This window comes from Capsicum annuum, chromosome 10 (genome assembly GCF_002878395.1).
Source record: "Capsicum annuum cultivar UCD-10X-F1 chromosome 10, UCD10Xv1.1, whole genome shotgun sequence".
In the NCBI taxonomy this organism is placed as follows: Eukaryota; Viridiplantae; Streptophyta; class Magnoliopsida; order Solanales; family Solanaceae; genus Capsicum; species Capsicum annuum.
In genome coordinates, this window is record NC_061120.1 from 101347438 (window position 1) to 101353869 (window position 6432).

Sequence of the window (6432 nt, forward strand, 5' to 3'; positions counted from 1 at the left end):
AAGAGTGTTTTTAAAAATCCCTTGGCTAGGCTGCTATTTATTAATATTGCATCAGTTCTTTTACCACTTCAGTGATATTTTTACCACTATTGTGGTACCACATAGTAGTTAACTAACTAATGTAGCAATTATTAGAAGTTCGAACCAGTTTATTATTGGTCCTCTTGGCCCAATTCTCTTAGGTCCCCATTTTTCTCCCCCATTAAATTTTTTTTATCCATTATGAGCCTATTACTATTATAAGTTATTTTTTGGGCATTTTAACACATAACTACGGTTCGGATCATTACAATAATATTGTTCACTTTTAAAAGATCATTGAAGATTGAATCCATATTTTCCAAGGGTAATTCTTCATCTATGATTTCTTCATCCTTATTTTCTTTAACAATTATGAGTAACAAACTCCCACAATAAGGGTTGTGGGGTCTATGGAAAAATAGTATTTTCAAGGTGGATTTATATTGGTATTCGAGTGATCAATGAATTTGTATTTTTAATCTTTATGCCATAATATATTTATAATGGTTGTAAATATTGGAATATGCCTTAGGTTTAATTTGCTTAAATAAGAGACTAAAATTGGGAACAAGGATTTATAATGAGGATTCAGAGTTTTTAACCTCCGTCTAATGGTTAATGCTATAACAAGATTGACCAACTCAAAGTTTGAATTTGATTCATATTGTTTTCTCTTTTAAGTTTGAAATATTTAAATCTATTGCCATCCAATTAGTTTGAGAAACATTTGGGTGCGTTTTAAAACATGATAGCTTTACATTGTTTTTTATTACGAGAATTCTATGCCATAATCGACCTGTGATTGCTATTGAAGCCATGGTCAACATTTCTATATTGATTCATATTTGATGACATTTGACTATTGTTACTTGATACAAAAAGGATTAGTGATTCCAATAAACTATTTTATAAAACCTGCCCCTAATTTTATGGAACTATAAACAATAGCCAATTAAATCAACAATGACTTAGTGTTCACCATATTCCCTATGGGATTTGACCCTAACCTTTGTTGGGTTATATATTTGACAACAACAACTTATAATTTTTAAGGGAGGTGTAATTTAGGCATATTAGAGATCACCATTATGAAGAACCTCAAAATTATGAAGTTATAGGAAACACAGTCCTATTATCTCTCCTTTATTGATTACTACTTAAGAAATTCACAATTGTTACTTTTATAAAAGCAAACTTTCAAAACCTCCAATTTGTGGAAATACTTCACTAATAGCTTAGATAACCACATCGATCGAGCTTTTAGCTTATTCCATGTGGGATCAACCCCAACCTAGTTGGTTCTATATTTGAATTAGCAACCACTTTACACTTTATAGCAAGGTGTAATTTGGCGGACATCAGTCATTATATCTACTTCTACGTCCCAAGTATCTCTCTCAACTAACTAGTTCCTCCTAGGAAATTTCACAAATGAAACTTCTTTATTTCTCAACTTAAAAACCTGATTATCATGAATCTCAATTGGGACCCCTTTGTACGAGATAGTATCTTTCACTTCCAGACGCTCTAATGGCATGACTACTTTTGGATCACCAATGCACTATTTCAATAGAAACACATGAATTACTGGGTGCAATAGTAATATTAAGTTTATGGGTAACTCTAACTCATTGACCACATTGCCAATGCACCTTCGAATCCTATAAGTACAAATATAGTAGGGACAAAAGTTCCCCTTCTTTCCAAACCTCCTCACCTTTTTCATCGGTGAAATTTTTGGATAACCCAATCATCAATTGAAAACTAAAGTTCTATTATCCTCACCTTTACATAATATTTGTGAAGACTGTACGAAATTTTCATCCTTTATCTAATTAGCCAAACTTTCTCCATAGCCTCACGAATTGAATCAGGCCCCATCAAAGTAGCTTCGCCAACCTCAAACCATCCAACAGGAGATCTACACATCATACCATAAAGTTCCTTAAATAAAACCATATAATGTTTGTATGAAAGTTATTATTATAAGAAAACTCAATACGAGGTAATTGAACATCCTAATTACCTCTAAAGTAAATCATGTAAGCTCTCAACATATCCTCTAAGTTTTGAATATTCTGCTTTACCTAACATTTTCTATGGGTGGAAGGTTTTTCTAAGATTAACTTGGGTACCAAGACCTATCTAAAAAGATATCCAAAACTATGATGGAAACTATGTACCCATATCTAAGATGATAAATAAGTGAACTGCATGAAACCTAGCCAACTCTGGAATGTAACGTCTAGCATAGTCCTTGGCTGAAACTATAGTTTATTAACTAACAACAAATTTGTTTATTTAGTCATCCAACCTATAACAACCCATATCCAATCATATTATTGGTGTGCATAAGTTAAACTTATAATGAAGTCCATATTTGTATCTTCCTAATTCAAAGTAGGAATACTGATATTTGAGTTATATCTAATAGTCTTTGGTGCTCAACCTTAACTTTCTTTAAATTAAAACACTGAGCTATGAGCTCTGTGATATACTTCCTAATACTAATCCACCAGTAGACTTCCCCTAGATCACGACACATTTTGGTGGAAACTAGCTGAATAGAATACGAAAACTATTGTTTCTGTCAGCATCCACTGTCTAAAATTATTAACATCTAGCATACACAAGCAACCCTGATAACGAAGTGCATTATCTCCCTTTTGGTAAGAAACCTCCACATTATGATTGTGAGCTACTTCTTTGAACTTAAGAAAATGGGATTACTATCCTGGTTTTCCTTTATCTCCATCACTAATGAAGATTCTGGCCTATTCCACACTATGATTCCATTATCAGTTGAAGAAAACTCTCAATCGAGAAATTTTGTGAACATCATGAACTAAATCCTTCTTTTCATACCCCATATAATCAATGCTACTCATAAAAGGTCTGCTAAGAGCATCGACCACTATATTGGCTTTATCATGACGGTATAAGACACTCAAGTCATGATCCTTCAACAACTCTAGTCATCTTCTCTAACAAGGATTTAGACCCTTTTGGATGAATACATATTGAAGGTTGTTGTGGTCCATAAGCATATCCACATAAACTCCATAGAGATAGTGACTCCAAACCATTAAGAAAAGAACTACACATGCCAACTCTAGATCATGAATCGGGGAATTATTCTTTTGAATTTTGAGCTATCTAGAAGCGTAAGATATGAACTTATCATGTTGTATCAATACACACCCAAGAACAACTCTGGAAGCATTACAATAAATAAAAAACCTTTTTGGACCCTCTGGTAAAGTCAAAACTAGAGAAAAAGTGACTCAAGTTTTAAACTCATAAAAGCTCTTTCTGCAAGTATTGGACTACTAAAACTTGACTTTCTCTTGAGTTGTTTTAGATATAGGAGAAGGAATGGATGAAATACCTTCAAACAACTACATCCAGTAATCACCTAATTTATGAAACTCCTAATATTTAATGGACATATGGGTCTAGGCTAGTTGCAAACTACTTTAGTCTTTTGATGATCAACCTAAATGCCTTCACTAGAAATGATATGACCAAGGAATATAACTAATTTATACCATAATTAAGATTTTCTAAACTTAGTGATAAACTATAGATCTTTAAGAGTTTACACAACTATCCTCATATAGTCCATATGTTTATACTTACTATAAGAATAAATAAGAATGTCATTTATGAAAATAATTATGAAGTAACAGCAAATTCATAGTGACCATATAAAGATTTAAAGGTTATTTTTGGAATGTTACATTTTTTGACTCTAAGCCGACGATAGCCAGATCTAATACCTAGCTTTGAGAAGGAACTAACACCCTGAAGTTGGTTGAATAAGTCACTGATCCTAGGAATAGGATACTTATTTTTTATTGTGACTTTATTTAACTGATGGTAATCAGTGCATATTCTAGGGGAACCATTTTTCTTATGCATAAAGAGAACTGGATCACCCTATGGAGATATATTGGGTCTGATGACTGGTTTAATAGAAAATTAAAAGTTAATGACTCTGGTTTGGCAGTCGACTAAGGCATAATAGAAGTGTAACCAAAATCCATGCTAATAATGACATTAAAGTCAGCCAGATCTAACTCTATAAGATCAATGTGGTGATTTTCTAGAAAATGGAGTGGTGGCAATTTTTGTTAACTTGTATGGCTATAATCAAGTCACCAATAAGAGAAGAAATTGAAAAGGTTTTTGGGACTAACACAAAAATTACTATAGTATAAGGAGTTATGAAGGAAAGTGTAGCTCCAAGAACTAGCAATACATACACATCTATTTGAAAGACTCATAATGTACTAGTGACTATGGCTAGTAAGATATCCTGATCCTAATAGGGAGATAGATTATAAAAATTGCTATGACACTAACCTCTTTAATAAGAATCCCTACCTTTGAGTGAGATACCACTAATACTATACTATTGACATGGCCTCTTACCACTACCTGTATATGTCTTAAGAGATGCTCTCTTTGTAGTGCTTTTATGATCAATAACGTTAAGAAAAGTAGAACCAAATACTATCAAATGCTCTAATGGCAAGTGGAGTAGTAAAGTCAATTATCTGATAAATCAATGCACCATCTCATGCTCTATTAGAAATAACATAGAAGTATGTCTTGCCTACTCAAGAAGTCTCATACTCTAAAATTGATAAAAAAAACCCTACTACATACCAAAAATCCAACTCTAGCATGATAACCACTCAATGTGTCAGGTAAAACCACTGACTATAAAGTATCCATGAAAAGACTCAAAATCCCTAACATAATATCTTCAAAAAGTTGAGGCAGTCACAAACTTTTCTAGAGCCTAGGTAAGCCTTAGACCTACTGGATGATATGAAAGATTCTGAATTCCATTCTCTAGCTCCCTAGCTTAAATCTAAGGTAAAACTCTTAACGAACATGCAGACGTCCCATCCTCATCTATCTACAACCTCGTGCTATCCATATAAGAGGGAGTGGAGCAAAAAAAGTGTTTAACAATTTCTAGAAGTATGGACACACCATAAGGAGTCAAGAATTAGGATTTTCTAAGAAAGCCCTGTAGCCTCGCGAAGATAGGATTCATATATCTTTGTATTGATTTGCAAGACTCTATTGGGCAATTTGATGTTGTACCAACAACATTAGTGAACCTACACTCTGATACCTATTTGTCATGACCCAATTTCTTAGGTCATGACGACACCTACCAAAACCTAATAATAGGTAAGCCAACCTAATCTAGAACAATAAGTAATAGATTATTAAAAACAAAAAAGAAAGTAAGAGAAAATGAATCCACTAAAGAGATTAATATAGAAAAGTGACCCAAAAACCTGGTGAGGTCAGTATAAGAGCTTCTAATAAACTAAAAGTACAAGGTGATCATAATACATATATATAGATCTGTCTCTAAATGAAAAATAAACATTAGTCCAACAATTGAAAAAGAGCAGGAACAACTCCTGATGTCAGGAGCTCACCCAAAATCTTCGATCTATGGAAACTTTGCATGATACACATGTCAGAGTGAGAACTCATAATATGATCTTTAGGGTATAGAAGTGTAGTATCAATAACACACACAAGGTACTAAATAGGCATTAACAAACTAAGCTCCAAAGATAATACAACTATAAATAACATGTAAAGAAGAAATATAAACTATAGGCAACTATTTAAGTAACAAACATGATATTGCCAATGAAGAGGTAAGGGTAACTATTAAATCCTGTCGGTAATAAGGGACACAAATGCGATACCATAAGTGACTATTCAATATATGTAGTAAGGTGAATAATGATATATACAATATAAAATAGCACTAGGAAGGACATGATATTCAAGAGTAGCTAGAGAGGAATGGATACATAACTACTCTATATAAACTACCTAACATGAAGTTGCCACCCTGAGGGAGAAATAACATCACAAGTATCATAAATAATGAGTGAGATACCTTTATTATAATTAAGGATTATAAAAAACAAGTGAATAAGCATAAGATAATCTAACAATCATAAATCTTACCATAATAAGGAGTAAGAAAACTTAGAAGCATACCTAAAATATCAAGTACCAATCCATAACCAGCCTATCACGAACTACATAACAATAACTGAATAATAATGTAACTAGATAGACCAAATAAATAATAACCTAACTAGCCCCCCATAAGAAAATACTCAACAATCAATAATCATAGCCTTTACCTATATAGCCCTTATAAGACTAGTAGGTACAAGCACCAAATAATTATACTTGTGTAGGTAATGCACATAAGTGAACAAATGAAAAATAAATCAATATTACCATACTAAATATGTGCTATAACATACCAAGTATATACACCTATTTTGATAAACCAACTCACAAGGCAGGACCTATGGATATCACCTTTTTTGGCACGTGATCCCTAGATGGAGGAAT